This window comes from Lepisma saccharinum, chromosome 1 (assembly GCF_977018435.1).
Source record: "Lepisma saccharinum chromosome 1, izLepSacc3.1, whole genome shotgun sequence".
Lineage (NCBI taxonomy): Eukaryota > Metazoa > Arthropoda > Insecta > Zygentoma > Lepismatidae > Lepisma > Lepisma saccharinum.
In genome coordinates this window covers 161,199,012-161,219,260 of record NC_139229.1, presented here as the reverse complement: position 1 = coordinate 161,219,260, position 20,249 = coordinate 161,199,012, and the positions used below count along the sequence as shown (strand labels likewise).

Here is a 20,249-nt window from a genome sequence, read left to right as displayed (position 1 = left end):
GTGTATTATGCATGATATCACTTTCCTGCTTATAATACCAACTTGATTAACAAATATTAATTTGTTTAGTATATATATAGCTATGTGTATGTGACTTTAGTTCAAGATTCGAGCACCGACCTGGGCATAGGTGATTTCTCATTCATTCATTTATGTCCTGTAATAGCCGAGATTAACCTAAGTTTTAACCAGTCTTAAGAACTGGGAAAAAGTGTTGAATGTGGATGGTTTTAAAACATCACGAATATTTTCAGGACCTCAAGACATCATGTGTAGTACGGGCAAATTATTCTAATCGTGGTCGTTAGTGACAACGCTAATTATTAAAAGACATTCAAAGTTGATTCAAGATTTTATTTGGTTGGTTGATTTGATGTTTTAAGTCCACTTTATGCACAGAAAAGCCAATCGGGATTGGACTTATAGTTTAAAGTGCCTCCACTGGGTATCGAACCCAGGACCAAAGGTGATCGGAGAAAACCCGACACTACATGTCAGTTGTTGTGGATTCATCGCGGTTTCTTACTATTCAGGGATTTGAATTTCGAGATGATGAGTCTGAGGAAACCGTAACAAAGGGAATTTCTTCGATACTCTTGAAGTTAATGAGGGGATATTATTTGGAAATGTATTGAACGTGAACCTTAAAATGCAAATTACACTTAAAATTCGATTCAAAACATATCGCGTGCAGGTAAAATAACGCTTTTTAGGATTTGCCACTCTTCAATCATTGGATGCAGGTTCGCTATTTCTCGTACATATCAAAATCGAAGAACTTCTTCCCATGAACCCCATAGGTGCCTGTAATTGTGTAGCACTGACATACATTGGAGTGGTAGAGTAAGAGTAAGTATTGCCAGGGTCAGAATATTTCTTAAATTATGAGATAACTGTAACCTTTGTCTGATTTTTTTATCCTGTGATAACATTTCCCTGAAAGGTGAAACACAAATTTTGCCCAAAACTCTTCAGCATTACGAAGATGGTTGTCCTTAAAATCTTTGAAAAGGCTTGCTTGAAACAGGATGCTGGATGCAAACTGCCTCATTTGACTGTTCTTGCCATTGAGAAGAAATGTCAAGTCCTGGACGTACCAAAGGTGGGCAATGTGTTCTCCAAAGCACATAGAGCAGAATTCTCCTGCAGGAGAAGTGCCTCACATTGTTTCTAATACTTAAGAAGATTCATTTCTTCCAACGTCACGTTTATTTTGCAAGAAAATTAAACTCTTCGAAGCATTTTTTCGTCATTTATATTAATATCTTATAACTAAAATATTTATATCAGTAGTTTCATCTCAAGAAAGACGATGAATTATAAAATTATGAATGTCTTCCAATACTGAAATAGGCCACTAGAGACAACGCAACTTATCACTAAAAAAGAATTAATGTCTTTATTAAAACGAATCATGTGGAGATAAACTCGTAATCAAGAAGTAAATTTAGGCAGTAAACGTCCACTCTAAATAAAAGACAAACACAAAACACCATACATGAATATAATAATAATAATTATTATAATTATTATTATAAGTATTATTATATATGTATATATATGTGTAGTGTTTTCTCGCGTTTTAATGTGACTGCCCCCTTATAATATTTTGTTGCCAGCCTTCCGCCCCCCCAGTCACATTTCCCTGGCGCCGTCACTGGTTGGAAGTAAATTTATTAGGACGAGGAAAGTAGCATTAGCTGTTGACTGTGTTGCACCAAAGGACGTGATGTGTGCTACTGTTTGTATAAATTATAGGAAATTTAAGCAAAAAATTATAATTGTTGAGACTTGAGAGTTGTTTCCTTCATTTGATCGTAGGAAGAGGTTTTCTGAGACAGAGTGGGATTATTTTACACATACATGAGAAAGGGTGGTTGTTTAAAGATAGAGACGTATTTCGCACATTTTTTAAAAGTTCAGATAAAACGAGAATTTAGCCTTACTCTTATGAAAAAAAAATAACGCAGTACAGGGAAAGAATAACTTCACATTTCTCGCACCTGGTGGGATGCAACCCACATGCACAAGAGTATTGCAGGAAATCTATGAACGAGGATGAAGAGGGATATGTGAAATTTGACTTAGCTGCGGGTGAATTAGTGGGTTCTAATATTCTTAAGGTTGATATTGGGTTTTAAGTCCACTTGATTCACAAATAGGCTAAATCGCGAACCGACCTACAGTTTAAAGTGCGATCCGATCCACTTTGTGCCTCCATTGGGTATCGAATGCGGGGACCCTTGATTACAAGACCTCGACGTTATTACTACGTAATCGGGGAGGCACCCAATTTACACAAATATGTTGATTCCAATAACACGTTATATGTATAATCTGATAATGATGCACTTTTGGTGCATCTAAACATATTTTGTTCAACTATAGCATGTCTAAACGAATCATTGAAGTTGGGATTTTTATAACTTCAGGAGGCACGGCTCTGTAAATGTGCGGTATAAAATATATGCAGGTTTGCCTTCCATACCTGGTGGTTTTGTCACGTTTCTTCGCTTCGTAAAACATACACTTTTGCAGGAACGGCTTCTTACATCCTTCTGGGGCCGTGCTCTAGCTAAACAAAAAATATATTTCTTTAGCATAATCGAGGGTTACTTTTTCATGCCGAACAAGGATTTTGTTGCGATCATACGGCTTTGAATGACAGTATCAATGAAGATTTATGTACACTACTACTTATAATAATGAGAATAAAATATTAATCAGGAATTTTATTTTTCATCAAGTGGACTTAACATTCTTTTTTGTTATTTAACAAATATTCAATTCATCACCTTTTTTGACATTAAACTTCTTGCCAGGACAGTTGTTTTTATGCAAATTTAGGCGATCTTAACTACACGTAAGCTAGATATTAGCTAATATTCGTGCTGTTATATTACTATTCTTCTACAATCTTTGTAACATTTCATGTAATAACAATAATAGAATTGATTAATTTACATATTCAAGTGAATAGACCTATGAATTATATTAATGTATTAATTTAAACATTTGCTTAATTGTTGATTGATTGATTTAGTTTATTTTACTTCGCGTTTTGTGCCTCTTGGTAATTTGCGAAGATGGGGATGAGTGATGAAATGATGAAATTGATGAATGGACATTCACAAACAACCAAGCCCGACCGGGATTCGAACCCGGGACCCTTGGCGTTGCAGCGCGATGTGCTAACCACTCGGCCACAGGGTCGGGCTTGCTTAATTGTTGTCGTTAATGTTATTATTATCATTTTTTCTGAAACACTTGGCTCGGACACCCTCCCCCGACATATATTTCTAGATGGGTGCCTGCCAGAGGATAAATTAGATCAAGCGGTGGTGGTATCTGACTTAGAGGCTAAAGAGAAAACAAAGAAGTATGTGCATCATAAGCTGAGCATAAGAAACAGCACAATATCACAAAGAAACACTTTTTGAAACTTATGTCATAGAAGATGTTTAACAATATTAAAAACAATAAATGCTTTATATTTGTAATATACTAAGTATTGAAATTTTAAATAGTCTTTTGTGTTCGTACTACACATTTAAAAACTTTTTTTGTTGCTCCCGAGCGCCAAGCTTAGAATTTAAAGAAGAAATGTACATTTTCATAGTGCACGGAAGTTCGACATTCAGAAAGAAAGAAGGTCTAGTGGAAAACATTTCAAAACTTCCAAAAGGTATAGCAGTAATGAAAAGAGCACTCTTGTATGGAAGCCAGAAAAACCACAAGGTAGATTTCATAAGATACCTAGCAATCAGTAACCAACAAACTGCATTTTTAATATTAATGTCCTCATGATTAACGACCCTTATTTATTCTCACCACGCAATGGGTAAAATATTTAGAGCTTTATCCCACTTTCCGGAAAAATATTTCGTGTTTCTGCTACTTTTGACTTTTGTTGGCATGATATCCCGGATCACTTTTACGAGACGAGACGAGACAAAACGAGACGGGACGAGACGAGACGGGACAGAACCCTTCGAGACGGGACACGAGACGGGACAAACGAATATTTTCGAGACGAGACACGAGACGAGACAGCATTTTCACGAGACGGGACGGGACAGACCAAAGTCTCGTCCCGTCTCGTCTCGTGGGCAACACTAGAAAGCAGGAATGAGCAAAACATATAAAAGGGGGGAAAGATTATACACAATAGGCACTAAATATCAAAATAGGAATTTATAGGCTCCAAACAACATGAAACGAAATTAAAACACTGAAGCATAGCATATAATATCATACAAACATACACAAAAGGCAAATAAATAAATTTCTGCAACATACTTTATTACCGAAGCAGAGAAAACAGCACTAACAAAATAACAGTTAAAACAACAAAACAAAGTTCAAACTATAAAACATAAAGAGAGAGAATGAAGACACACAAACCAGAAAAAAAGATGACATAGAACAACATTTTTTTCTGCGTGAAGAAAACTTAAAATATCACTGAGTGATTGATTTATGGATTTGGTTTATTTTATTTCGCATTTCTGCCCCTTTTGGCCAATCGCGAAGATGGAGATGAGTGGCAATGATGAAAATTGATAAGGGGACACTCACAAACAACACCCATGCCCAGGCGGGGATTCCAACCCGGGACCCCTGGCGTCGTGGCACGCTACGCTAACCACTCCGCCACGGAGGCCGGGTTAAAATATCATTGTTAGTGTAACCTCCAAATTGAATTGTAGTTGGCAATAAGCACATTAACATTAAAACATAGGAGAACGATTAGATCTAAGTATCACTGTTCCCTAATTTTTACCTCGTTTTTCTACCTCACTGCGATGAACATGAATGGTGAACTGACGGTTTAAATGAAGGAACAAATATGTTCATAGATAACCAATGAATCATAGCTTGCCACGCTAACTTCTACGCCACGGAGCCTGGCTTTAGTTCTAAGTTTGAATTTTGTCTTCTTTCGTCACGCCTGTACCCAACGCGTTCGGCCACGGAGGGTACGTTGCCTTTTTTTTTTTTTAAGGTGTTGAATATGTATTCGTATTTGGTCGGTTGTTTGGAACGCTGTTTCCCTTGAAACCAATTTCTGATATAAATATACGTACAGTCACTGACATTCTTTGTATTTTAGACCAAAAAATTGACTAAACCTTGTGAAAAATTATGCACAGGCTGGACAGAGATGTAATTACTTAGACCACAGGATAAAAAACAGAATAATCCAGACCTTTATTATTATAATTTTTTTAAATTTCACCTTTGTTTACCAATTTGCCACGGCTCAATGCAGAACTGGCAATGCCAAGTAGCAGATCAACAATCAAATCTCATATTGAATGTCATTTTAGAGAATGAGAAAGCCAAGATACTTTATTCTGCTTCCCTTCCGCATTTACACTTCCACTCGCGCGCCATCTGGAACTTCGCTGGAGTTTTGTTCAACAAGCTTTTTCTTTCCACCGCTGGAAAGGGTTGCAGACTCCATAGATAAACCACCAAATCTAGTGATTTATTTATTTTATAGCTGTTGGGCGTCAAGGGACAACTTACTAAATGCTAAATTTTGGAAGATTTATGTGTGTGTGGCGGTGGTTGAGGGTGGGGGGGGGGGGGCATCAATTCACCCTGTCGAGATTAGTGCATAGCGCTGCGAAACCAGGGTACTGGGTCCGAATCCCTGGTAAAATGTGAAATGTTATTATTAATTTTAAGAATTTATTAGCCTTTCTAATTGAAGTGTCAAGAAAAAAAAAAAGAACAAAGGTTATGTAAATACAAAGTTAATAAAAAATGCTACAAAGCATTCTAAACGAAAAAGTAAACGTTGTGGTAAACTGACCTGCTGTCTATTCACTGAACCTGTAGTCAGTTCCCGCGCGTGCGTGTGTGTGTGTGTTTAGAGAGTCGGTACACTTAAATTATTACAATAATATGTCTATGTATTTGAAACTGTAGTAATATTTTTCTCTGACAACAGATTTCATTTCTTGAAAAACGTTTCGTCGGCTTATCTCATTTGGCATGGCGTATAATATATATATATATATATATATATATATATATATATATATATATATGTTTTATTTTAATTTATAACCTCTATGCAACGTAGTACTTTTTGTATGAAATTTTCACGAAATTCTACATTCAATATACCTGACAACCCTAAACATTCGGCGGTGTCTCCTAATTTGCTTGTCTGGAATAGAACACTCTAAACACCGAACTGTAAAAATTATCCTAAATATTTTATTCCAGACATTTTTTATTGACAATATAAATTCACGTTCGAAATTTAAAAGAGCATACAGATAAATAATTAAATAAATATTCGACAACATCCAAATACCACTTTTTATCTCCCCGCTGTGTAGGTCTATGAAGGAGTATTTATTTCTAGTGACTTGCATGAATTATATACTTGTATTTAACATTGTCTTGTATTCTGAATACATACATGTGTTAGCAGTGGCGTGACCAAGGGAGAGTTGGTGGGGGTCATAACTCCCCTTTGGCTCAGTATTCCTAAAAAAAAACGACAAAGGTAGGAAAAGATGACAAAATGAGGGGTAACTACCAAAAAAGTGTACGTCACGCCTCCCTTTCGACAATCCTGGGCACGCCACTCCGTGTTAGTGTGTTTTACATTTTAAAAAATTGTACAGATTTCGTCTAGTTCTAAAATTTTCACTTAAAATGTGTTCCAAAAACTTTCGGACAAACTCTAAAGGAAGAAATAATATCATCCGATTTCCGCTTCAGTGATTACTAATTACACATCAGACACGTTCGACTTAGGGCTTCTTAAAGTAAGCGTTGACTCTTCTTCGTTGGCAACACTGTTTCTCGGCCCGGGACAACCTGACCAACGGAATGGGTACAGAGGGAAATGACTAGAGCTGGCAACGCTGCACTTTTTTTTCTATTGCCGCGGGCTTAGACCTTCACTTGTTTGTTGTCGGCTACCGGGGATACGCAGAGCCAAGTTCGGCGCGGACAATTCAGGGCGGCATTCCACGGGCCTGTCTCCCCTCCCCCATCTCCCCTCCGACATAAATTATAATTTCTGAACTTGTGAATAAAAAAAAGGTGGTTTGAGTAAGAGAAGGAAGGTAGAAAGGGATAAAAAAAACTGCTGCAGCCATTCATCTGAACGTTCCTCCAGGGGAAGATATCAAGGTAAGGGGTTACAAGAAAAGACTCTTAGAAAAAAATCCCCTCGCTCGCAAAACACGGCCGCCTGATTCATGGTCGACCGAAATTACTGGGACAATCTGACTGGCTCAGTGGACAATAATCTAAACGAGTTACGACCCGAGGTTTCCCATTAGTGATATTGCTTTTTACAATGCTCGCTATTACGTGTACAGTCACGAGCAAAAGTGCTCCGAAACTAACAACAAGAAAGTGTGACTCTCTCTCTCTCCCTCTCTCCCCCTCCTCTCTCTCTCTCTCTCTCACGTCGTTCCTTCACATTAGGAACTCGGACACAAACAAGCATCTTATATATTTGGCCAATAATTGTGGATCAAAAGCTAAAAGATAATAACTGATTAAGTGGTGATTTAATTTCAAATTCGCAAACGATTTATGATTCCAAGTAGGACACCTAGATCCTGAAATACGGGCTTTTCTCTGCAAGGCGTCACGTGTGTTGCCCTTCTCTACGGCGGTAGTCCTATTGAAAATTTGCTATTGAAGCCGGGTCACCTCCGTAGAGTTAGGCAACACATTTAACGTATTGCATGGACCAGGTGTCCCATATTTATTGCCGATGACTGTACAGTGCGCGAAAATGGCAAACCGAATGCCAGATTTCTATTGGCTAATGCAAGAACAAAAATGATAAATTGTACTCGTATATTGTATATTCAGATTTTGTAAGTGTACAATATCCAACAAAACCTTAAACAATTGTACCTCTGTATTGATTGATTGATTGATTTAGTTTATTTTACTTCGCGTTTTGTGCCTCTTGGCTAATTTGCGAAGATGGGGATGAGTGATGAAATGATGAAATTGATGAATGGACATTCACAAACAACCAAGCCCGACCGGGATTCGAACCCGGGACCCTTGGCGTCGCAGCGAGATCTGCTAACCACTCGGCCACAGGGTCGGGCATGTGTACCTCTGTAGAATATCACTTGATGACGCCTATCAATTCTATGTTTATTCAGAATCGCATAAGCTTACGATTGTGAAAAAGGTCATACATAACAAATCCAGTTTTCTTGTATGCTGTGAAAAACGCTGCTAAAAATATAGTAATTCTCATACTATGCTTGAACGTTTTTGCTATTCTACAAGTACTTTCATTACATTATTTCAAGTGAGTTGTACACAAACTACCTTATTTCATGTAACTTTTGAAGAAAACTTCAGTTTAATTTGAAGAACAAAGTATCAATGGAAAATTTTATTTGTTTCTTTATTTAGTTAGGCTATCAAGGAGCAAAACATTATGCAAATGAGGATTTTAAAAAGTGCAGTTGTTACATTCATTAGTTAATTCAAAATGCCGGCTCGGCCGGAACTCTATACCAGGTCTCTGGCATACCCAGGTCCGAGTCCTTGTCAAATCCGCACTTCCGCTTAAATTTTTACATAGTGAATCAATCTCGTGTGTGTGTCTGAAGTCAAAGCTTCGAAACTAAAATACTGTAGTTGAAGAAAAATAGCCGAAACACCACACCAATATCGTATCTTGTACCCCTTACAAGCACACATCCTAGTTCAGCAGAAGCTGCACGCGGGTTGCATATACTCTAGGATATTAACTTCTGTATTGAATATTCAGCAATCTGAATTCACGATTTTAATTGCGAACTCTTGAGAGACGAGCATCTACGGCAGACCTTTTTCTCTATCTTTTTTTTATGTACTCAATTACTTTCTTTTTTTGAATGATGTGCAGTAACTTATAACTAAAATCTCAAGTTAGTTGAATCTTGTAAAACTACCCCCGGAACATTTGCCGTGAAGGTTCATGGGGAATGCGGAAGTAGAGCCGCACATATTCACAATCTCGGCCATTTCTGGATATGATGTGATTAGCACCACGCTCTGGCCGCCTTTACTCCCTACGGTTGCCTCCAGGTACCCATTAATTAGAGGCTGGCTGATCCCGAGAGCCGCTGCATGTTGCAGGAAATATTTCCACCTAAAACCACCCACCCTGGGAATCAAACCCGGGTCTCCCGCATGACAGTCTGACGCGCTACCGACTGTACCACCGCGGATCCAGTCAGGTGAATCTCTCCGACGACTATGCAATTGAAAAGGTAAAGAAGTAAAAATGCACGTTAATTAAATGCGGAAATGAAATATCGTCCAATAAAAACGACAGCAGAACATATAGGGTATTACGTACAACGAAAAACATAAATGATGGAGAAGAAACAGCAGTAGTGTCCCCTTCGAATGGGGAAAATCCTGACCGTGCATTTCCGCCTTTCCAACATGTGAAGTTTCCTTGCCTCTAATGGAAAGTCAGTGTACACTATTTGGTGTGCCGTTGGTTCAAGTTTTTTTTTTTTTTTTTTTTTTTTTTTTTTTTTTTTTACTGCAAGGAAGTAGGTGATCTCAAGAAGGGTTTTTTTCTCGATGTCCCAGTGTAAACGGTTCTAGGGTTCACTGAGCGGGCATCTTTAGTAAGGAGTAGCCTTACCTTCACATATTGTTGCCAACTTAACCCATTTGATGTCAAATATGGACGTTTTCCATTCTTACTTGTAGCACCAAGCTGGATATCGCCAAATTGCGAATATTTCAAATCCGAGATTCACGAACTGAGATATGCAGATGAAAGTTTTAATGCTTGATTTTCCCAAACAGAACTCGTACACAAATTCAAACCGAATGCAGAATTATCAATGTAGTAAACATTGTTACTCAAACCATGGTAGAACGTTAAATATCGTTAATAATCCACTTGTTTTGTTTACCATTATTCCAACGTTATTTCTGAGATAGATGACAATGAACAAAATTAACTCCAGCTCCGTCGTTATATTTAACATTGTGATTGGCTGTCACATGATTCCGCTGAAAATATTACTGTTATAATTTTATCTGAACTCAGAGTTTCGAATCCCGGCCTGGGCATGGGTGTTCTCTTCATCAATTTCATCATTTCACCCATCCTCATCTTCGCGATTAGCCAAAAGTGGCACGTGACGTAATGTGATGCACGAAAACCTGCGATTCTGTTCTGGATAAGTACGAAAATATTCATGCGCAGTGAATAGTATGAGGCTTATCTGCCAATATCTAAATAGTAATTAGTACACATAGTAGTGAGATGAGCATATCGCACTTTTTTCTAAGGAATGAGTCAGTGTTCACTTTCTCAAATTTACAGGTGAAACCAGGGAAGGGGAATATACGAGTGTGTCTCCCAGGAATGAGCCAACAGTTGATTGCAAGAAACAGGGCAATCTCGTGGCATCTCTTACTTATATATAGCAGCCAATGTCACCTCTGTCCTGTGGAATATTTGTGTGCAAGCGTTTCCATTCCAGAAGACGAAGGCAGCCAGCTGTCGTGTACACCAGGAAGCAAGGATTTTGTGCCTCCATTTTGTTTACTGTATTCCAATATATTACCAAGAAACATAAATATTTTCGATATCAACTTTTAAAAAAACTAGATTAAAAGCTAATATAAAGAGGAACTACTGGGTGTAATATGGAAATTTAAAAATGCCAGGTTTGATTAAGATATTCAGATAAGTACTATTTATCAAAAAAAAACTTACATCATGTTTCGTCTGATGTTTGTCCATTTTAAAAGATATCAAGGAAACCACTAACAACGAAAGAAAAAATTAAAGGGGGGAGTAACAGACGAGAATATTTCCAATAATGTATAATTAGGGCCTCACACATTCACAATCTCGGTCATTTTTTAAGGAAATGTGATCAGCACCACGCTCCAGCAGCCTTTATCCGCCAGGTACATATCTACTAAAGGATGGATGAACTTCACTGGAAAAATCCCTACCTGAAAACACCCACCCTGGAAATCGTACCCGGGTTCTCCCAGACGCCATATCGACTGGACCATCGCGGCTACGATTTTTGTAAATGTGGCTCCTGAAAAATGAATTTTAATTTAATCTTGGATGCGATTTAGCTCCTTTCTACTAATTAGTTTTGGCAACACTGCATACACAAGGAGAAGCTTTATCCTTTTCATCCTAAATCAATTGTTTAAATATATAGAGTGGACTCTTTCTAATTCGAACTCCAAGTGACATGAAAAAAGTTCCAAATATCCAAAATTCGAATTAACAAAAACATCACGTCTTTAAAGATGGTTTCAAGGGGAATAAACTTCATTAAAGAAAGGTGCAAGCAAGTTTTTAAGGAGGGGTGTAAACCACCAAGATAATGATACATTAGGTATTTCTCCAACAATATTATGAGTGGGAATATATGGATAAATCACTGATATAAAGGACACGACCCCTCTAACCCCAGCAAAAATTTTCGACACGCCCAAGAATTCAGGATTTTTAAGAATCCAGTACCGTTCCACAAAGAAATTTAAGCAAGCAAGGTTCTTCATGAAACCTACAACTTCCAGCAACGTTCTCTCACACGAGGGACGACTTCGGTAGCTGGGAAGTGAGAACGCGGGAAGAGAGCGACCCCATTTCCCACAGTTAGCGGGTTCCCGCTAACTCGCACAAGGAGCCTCCGACAGCAGTAACTGTGAGAGATGGTCCACGAGCACAATCGCGGTGGGAGGAAGCGAGGCACAAGAGGGCAGCGAAGGGTCAGCCCGAATACAATTCAAGAGGAAGTGAAACCCTTGAAAGAATCAATGTGTCTCCAAGAAGCTACATGCTATATCCTGCCATCTCAGCGGACACGGGGCCCTCATATAATTTTGCTAAGTTATATAGAAATATTTATCAGTGCAACAGATTGCTCCACTGGTAAAAATAATTGAGACGTGGGGAAAATTATCAACTATAAAAAAAATTACAACTGAAAATATCAGGGGCGAGGCGATGTATCGGTATCGAAAAATTTATAGCAGATACTTTTCCTGCATTTTTGTCTTTCTCGGGCTCCGTATAAACGCCCCGCGGTGCCTGGAAATTATGCACAGTTCTAAGTCATCAGTTTTGCGTGAAAAAAACTGACTTTTGTGATAACGTAACATGTAATTTAATATTCTGAATGTAATTCTTGAATATTTTAATGCAAAACCTTGGTAAATTGATGCATATAATTATAATTTACACATTAATATTAATAATCGGTATTGGTATCAAAGTGGCATCAACCGAAAGCGGTGTTTTATGTAATCATTATACAGCGACAGGTAGACTGCAATTTTGTTTTACAATAACATACCCCCATATTTTTCAAGAGCGGTACTGGCTCAGTCGGTAGCGCACCTGACTGCCACATAGCTTGTATGGAGTGGCTATAGGTTTCACTCAGACTCTAATAAATGGGTACTGGGGGCAACCCTGGGATATAAAAGATGGCTGGATCGTGGTGCTGATCATATCACCTCCACAAATGGCCTAGATTGCGAATATGTGGGGCCCCTACCTCCACACGGCATCCCCATTTTTTACATTTACTTATCAATTTTTGGAATCAGGGAAAAATGCGCCCGGGAAAAATGCGCTCTCGCAATAAAAGTGGGAAAAATGCGTCCTCCCAAGAGTAACCACATTAGAAAGTGGGAAAAATGCGCCCAGCACACAATTAAGCGAGTGGCAGCTAAGAAGCGAGCAAGAGAAGGTGACGAATCTATGTCTAAGCTCTACCAGGAAGAAATGGGTCACTTGTTTGATCAAGGATTCGACCTCGTGGTGGAAGTTCCTGTGTACTCCAGCTTCAAACGCAGCATGAACTATGTGAGGAGGCAGGCACAAGGAGATCCTCGAGACCGAATTCCAGACAGAACATCGTTTTATCTGAAGAAGACCTGAAAATGGGCGACAGTTCAAGTTTCCTTTTGCTAGATGAAGGAGACGAGCAGATAATCCTAGTTTTTTGTAGCTCCAAAGGCAGGGAAATACTGCAGAATCACAATCAGTTCTTCACGCAGATCTTGGCAGTACAGATAACGAGACTAACATCGCTCCAGTAGTATTCGCCTTCCTGCCGAACAAAAAAAGATAAACTGACGACCTACTTTTTGGGAAAATGAAGGAATGTTTACCGGGTTGGAATCCAGAAAGAATCATGGTTGACATAAACTGGATGAACAGATTAGCAAAATTTTACATACTTACAAAACAAGCACACCCAAGGACCTTACCAAGTGCCTGAGAAGTCTGGCGTACATCCAAAAAATGGAGTAAAAGATCGTCAACGGAGGTCACAAGAAATGGAAATACAAATGTAAATAAAAACTTTAATCAAATAAAATAAAAATTACAACATATTAAATAAAAATTACAAAAGTAAAAAAAAAGTATGACAAAGGACATCATCTCCAACTTCTAAACACGCCAGAAAAGAGAATATTTTTACTGTACTTTTTTTTTTAAAAAAATATCTTTCCTGACAGTCCCAAACCTGTGTTAAATGTGAGGGGAAGCTACGTCAAGGTTGTTTTAATCAACCTATTATCATATTGGTGAAGGTCGTGTGTGCTGGGCGCATTTTTCCCACTTTTCACTGTGGTTACTCTTGGGAGGGCGCATTTTTCCCACTTTTATTGCGAGAGCGCAATTTTCCCGGGCGCATTTTTCCCGACACCAATTTTTGAACCTTCTCTTTTTATCGAAGATTGAACCAGATGATTCGAAAAAAAAATTGTCGTCTGAAATCCCGTATGGAAGAGTGTTTTCTGAAAAACGAGGTTTTTATCATAGCTATATGCCAAAAATAACCCCCCGCCTCCCCAATACAAACACAGAGATTTCCATTAGATGTTGATAAACCTTTGCACGATGCAAATGACGAGCGAAAGTGCTGCCGAAAATGCTCTGGCGAAGGATGACCTTGCCGGTACGAGAGAGAGAATGAGAGAAGCCGACTCAAAGGATTTTTTTTCTCCCTTAAGTACGTGATCGTAATGAAGAAATGACCACGTAATATGCCTTCTGCGTAGAAAGGACCAACTCACGTATCCACATCGCATACCAGTTTGTTCTCCCTTTGTTAACATATTTCTTGGTCTTGTACGCAACATTGGAAGTGCGTGTTCTTCCTTGTTTTTAGGGGCGGGAGGAGGAAGCTTCAAGAAGAGTATAGGAACATTTGTTTCCGAAGAAAACCTGTACGTACGTATGCACAAAGTTAATTTCCACATTCTCTTATATCGGCATGGATATCCAACGATGATCTGCTGAGCGCCTAAAGAAATTGGTGAATATTGCAACAAACTATAGGTCGAGCATTTCTTCGAAATAGAAATAGATAACAGAAACTAATAGATTTCACGTGGCAAAACGGAAGTGAAGGAAGGTGACAAAGAGAGAAAAGGAAGGGATAAAAATAAAGGAAGGAAAATGTAGAAAATGGAAAGGAAAACAAATAAATTTGATTTGATTTTTTGTTAATTAGCGTCGCTTTTCTGTCACTTTTGGTCAATCGCGACGATGATGATGGTTTGATGAAATTGAAGAAGGTGCACAAATAGACATGCTCCGGCAGGGATTGAAACCCGGGACCCATAGAGTCCTTGCACGCTGTGCTAACCACTCCGCCACGGAGGTCGGTAAAAAGTAACAAATAAGGAACAAGAAAAAGAGACAAGTTAAAATATAGAAAAGCAGTTCTAAAGTTTGTCAAAGCTTGTTCGAAGCGCACTTTATGTTCAAGTGGGCTAATCGGTACTGGATCAACAGTTAAAAGTGGGATCCGAGCGACTGTGCAATGTGCTTCCACCGGAGATCGAATCCGGGAACCCTTGATTACAAAGTGACAGCTGCAACACCATAACATCGGTGAAAGCTGAAATGAGAAAGAAAGATAGGACGAAATCTATGGAGATGGAGGGAAGGGGAAAAAATCCGAAATGACGCGAGTACAAATTTCGGATACAAGTGGAAAGAACGCACCGAATTAGCAAGATGGTAAAAACATTGTGAACGAAGAGATCCAGCGTCCGTGGTGAAATTCCCGACGGTCCTCATCAATAGAGAGTACAACTTTGGGAAGCAGGCAGCTGCCGTCGTGAGAATGTCCGGAACTGCTCCAACGAAAGAAGGCACGTTTAATTTCGACGGCGACGTGATGTGGTAACAGGCTTCGGAATTCGGAGAATCTCGTTAGCGATGTCTGGCGCCTGTTTTGTGAACTGAAGCGTGATCTAGTCCTTTCCCCATCCCCGCCAGTAAACATGAGATTTGCATAAGAAGAAATGTTCTCTTTCGAGACAGACAAAGTGGCAGCTGCACTGTCACTTCGAATGCTACTTGCTGCGAAGGCAGCCTAACTCCTCCCCGCCACTAATGAAATACCAGAAAATCCAGTGATGGTGAAAGTTCTTTAATGTATTTTGTTTTCTGTAAGAGATATCCAATGGATATTTAACATCAACTTCCTCGAAGTTCTTTCCAAGTCGTTTGTGCGTTCACAATTCATTACAGAAGGTATTCAATACGTTCATGTGGAATATCTTGAAATTTCTGAACACCCGTCTCTTCATAATAGATTTCCTAAGTTTCTGGGTGTCTTTTGGGTAGTGAAAGATTTGAAGTTTTCAAAGTGATACTATAGAGCGTTTCTTGGTTCTGCATTTTCCGTGGAAGATCAGCATTTTGTCTGTGCGTGTTCGGAGTTGTCGTACATCATGTATGGTTTGTTGTTAATTTCCGTCTCAAGTCCATATGGTTGCACCGCGGACAAAATAAAAGAACAAACTGTGAAAATAGAGGCGACAAGAATTACGGAAAAAGTGGAGAATGAAAATTAGCAGAGACCGGAAAAATGGAGCAGCTTAAATTGACATCCGACTCCTCCAGAGGATCATGGCATGACGATGAGGTGCCAAAGCTAACTAAGCTATAAATATTCAAATTTCTACAAACAGAATATTTTTATTCAGAAATGACCGTCCATGTCACTTAGTCGTTTCGTCACAGATTCATATTCCGGTAATGGAACAAGTCTGAGAACAAATTAAAACTTGGGTGGATAACGGGCAAGGCTCATAGTGAATAAAATGTATCAATTCAAGAAATTCAAGGGTATCTCACTGTGCAACATTTCCATTCACTTGACGTTCATGTTAACCGTTGAATTTTAAGCGGCTACGTGAATGGTAACACAATTTGTGGGACTAACAGCGAATCACCAATAAAGTTCAAAGCTAAAGCAAATAAAAGCGACATCAACAATAAGAACCGAGGTTCAAGTCGACAAATGTCCGTTGTTATGAATAAACAACGTTTTCAGGACATGCTACATGATTTGAGTCCCAAAGTACCTTGAGAGAGATAGAGCATCACGGAGTAGATGAACCTATATACGTATGTGACGGAAGTGGCACAGACAAAAGCATTCCGGCCACCAAAGAGTCGAACCAGCGGCATCTAATTACTGAACATCCCACGATAATTTCCACAACCGACCGAGTTCCTGTACATCACACAAGTTGAAATCTCCAATCTTCAAACTGGAGCTTGCATGTAGATTGAGAAAAATGCCACTTTACGCTGTGTTTTAATGATTCTATACCAACGTCAATTGTATCCTGGCTGACGAGATGTCTCAAAATACGATCTCTCAATGGGCGTCGCGAGAAGAGAAGGTCGACTAACTCTCCCCTTTGGAAACTGGCACATTAATTTCAAATTACAAAAACAAGCAAAAAAGCTAATTATATTATAGAACAATAACCATACGAAAAAATGAGTTGACTTGAAAAAGCTGAGTGTAGAATGCAGAATCAAGGGCACAACTTCATGTTTTCATATTCTATCAACTAATCCAAAGAATAAAATGATGCCTCAATTTGCGTAAACTTCGTGACTAGAATTTCTGTTTTATTAACAGAATTTAAAAAAAGGTAAAAATCATCCTTGAGACATTACTCAAGACTAACAGTAAATAGGCCGTTAAGGGAGAGTAAATTACACCATAACCCTCGACGTCTAAAATTAGTTAATCACCCCCCCTCCCCGCAAAGGACGTCTAAAACTAACAATATGATGAAGCTACATGACGATAGAAAAAAATATCCCGCACCTCACGAGAGATGGTCGTTAATATGCCATTGGTGCAGGGACATAAAGATGTGTCAAAGAGTGATTCATAATTTGTACTACAAATGTGAATTAACTTCGCGAAATTCAACCCCGTTCTTGGACACGTTTACATCTCACTCATTTAATTCATTACCGACAGAGTGAAGTTTGTATAATTGCTATAAAATGTTCATTCCTTATCTCATATTGGGCAACAGACGTATAGTTCTTGAATTATCATGGGTCATAAACAGCTCTCAGGTCTTTGAATTTATCATGACTAGGTCAAATCAAACAACGAATTTTAAAAAATAAATGCATTTTACCTCAGTCAACGCGCAAAACTGTCTAGAAACCTAATAAAGACTGCAAACATGTCATGAACTGTATCAGTGGCATTTTTTCATGTGTGTAAACAAGAGAGGCAGTCAGTTCTCCAGTTTAAGAATCTTATATTTTAGTTAAAACCTGTTGCTTTTTTTATTCTTTGGGTAAATCCCAATGACGAATGTCTTAGGAATTGATTAAATCGACCAGAGAATCGAACCCAGAACCCCCACATCACGTTAACCAGTACACTATAGAGTTCTGTGAACGTCGAGTTTACAACACTATCTACATCGTGGACATTATTAAAATGTTGATTTACACAGTTTATTTTGCATGTACTGCGTTAATGCCCACTTCAAAATTGAATTAACTGTTTATTTATGATGATTTGTTACTTTTAAAAAAGAAATCAATGTCAAACCATTGTTAGAACTGACGATGGGATTCCAAATTTGGAATAACTATGTCTTGTTAGACATTCTCATAGATAGCTCGGAATAATTTTCAAATGAATGTCCTACGGTTTATACTTTTTACAGCAGCAAATAAGCTTACTCGTCTCGCCAGTGGTTTACTCCTATTTCGGTTTCTACAGTGGTTACTTTAGGTCACTTCCCTATCACTTAAGTTAATAGCGACAATGGCAATGAATATCAGAACTGATGAAAACGATAACATGGCAAAGACGATCATATGCATTCGAAAGGATTCGAAGTCGAACCTATGGCCCTTGGTTTTCTAGGGCGTTGCGTTACCCTTTCAAGTACAGAGGCCGACCGCAACTTCCCAATGTCGTCACCCTCGAGATCCCTACTTTAGCGCTAAATACACTCTTTCATACCCTATAAAAAAAATTCTTACATTCCAAGATTGAAAACTAAGTATCTGTTAATCGTGACGTAGTCCCCGCTAATATATTGCAGATTTCCGTGAACAGCGCATTGAATCTTCTCGAATTTTTTTTTTTTTAACGTCACAGAAAGGTTTCCAAACATATGTATTTTTCAAAATTTTTGGCATCGACATATTTTCGAAACGAGAAGTACTTTCTGAGACGTCCTAAGATCCAGCCGAACCTTATCAGGCCCCCTTCCTGCCAACTCTGCTGAATTTACCATATATGGACCTTAACACTGCCAGCTTCCGCTATCCGTACAGTTAACTTACTTACCCGTGGCAAAGAATTCCTAAACGCCGGCCACGCACCGCCTTGTGCCCTTCTGTATCCTAAACACTTCCTAAGTCGTTTCAATAAGTTCACTCTCTCCTTACGTCACAATACGACGACGGAAATCCTGCACAGCGCGCACTTGTAATAAAAACACAACCGCACATGTAAACGCTAGTTTGACCTGCTCTCGGCACCCGATCAGCTGTACGGAATTACCGGCGTGTCGCGTCACAGAACTTCGGGATTCGATTCCAGTGTTTCCCACAAAGACGTTCCGTTTCCGAAAAGTCGCGGGGAACTCGCTTCGGAGTTCCAAAAAAAGTCTCGTTCGGCTAATGTCACAAACGTTCCCGCGTGTACTGGAAAAATCCCTGAATGCCGTGTAGATTTTACATCTGGTCAGTCGGCTGATATCGGCTCCGTCCGCCGCCACTTCGGAAAAACAGTGTTGCCACCCGTTCACTGTTAGTACCATATTTTCGCAGTAGGAAGTAAACATTATGGGTATTCCGTTCATTCTGCAGAAAGAGGTGTGTTTCAAAATGGTGAAGTGATATTTGGAATTAATGGTGAGAAGACTATATCCCGTTTAAAAGAATTGATATCAGTACCAATGAGAAATCTTCAAATAGGAAGACAGATGTTGAGAGTGAAATTCTTTTTCTTATTTCTTATTTTAGAGACGAGAAAATATAATCAACCAATGCTCCAGCTTTTCTAGTGTACAGATGTCTTTCCAAGAAGGACAATGATTCCTGCTTTAAGTAGTGGTTATTTGACAACAAATAAAATAACTGTTGCTAAATCTTCTTAGAAGCATTCTATTATAACAAGATATTAGCTTAAAAACGTTTACGAAGAAATGAAATTACTACATTGGTAAATCACATGTAGTTGATGACTGATAAAAGTTGAACAAAAATGTAGCTCTGATTTTGCAAGTTTTGTCACGCTTTTCCAAGCTGTATATCCTGAGGTATGACAATGCATCTGGGGCAGGGTGGTTAACAAGAACTTCGAAGTCAATAGATTCGAAGCCTGGATATCTGCTTCTGTCCTGCCACTTATCGCGTCAGTTAATTATTTATCCTCATCGTCGCGATGTCCCTTTAGGTGGAGATTCATATATCACTTTCGATCATTTTAGTGGTGCTCATAAATTGGCAGTCCTGGGAAGTATAAATAAGTATGCAGGGTTATATTGTGGAGGGGCGCTTTGTGCGTGTACAGGTTAATCATGTATCATGTAGAATACACGCTTGTATTAGGTGTGAACCCACAGGGAGGGCCATGTAAAGGAGACTACCAAAATCACCGCTTCAAATTGCCCAGACCAGATTTTTACGTGAAGGTTGTTTTTACACATTCTATTTATTAGAATGTGCGCTTCATTATTTGTACCGTAGTATTGTATGTGTATCGATTATTTGATTAGAGCAAGACATTATCCTTGTATTTTATGTCTTGCAATTCTGAATGTTCATTTATTTGTTCTTAATTCTGTATTGAGGCCTTCCTGGTGTTCTCAACATTTCAAATCAAATTAAGTAAAAAACAAAAGGAACGATCGTATGTTTTTACATTTACCTGACATAA

At 38.7% G+C, this 20,249-nt stretch overlaps 1 protein-coding gene across 3 annotated transcripts in view; it reads right to left on the bottom strand.

Annotated features, from left to right (window-relative positions):
• The window catches only part of LOC146003239 (uncharacterized), a 121,060-nt gene that overhangs the window by 48,732 nt on the left and 52,079 nt on the right, over positions 1-20,249 (bottom strand). Inside the window, exon 1 of one of the 3 annotated variants that reach the window (XM_083141427.1) lies at positions 18,654-19,002. The exons of the other annotated variants lie outside the window; for them this stretch is intronic. The gene's annotated coding sequence lies outside the window, so the exon portion shown is untranslated. Of the gene's footprint in view, positions 1-18,653; positions 19,003-20,249 lie in introns of those variants that run through there. 3 annotated transcript variants of the gene reach the window in all.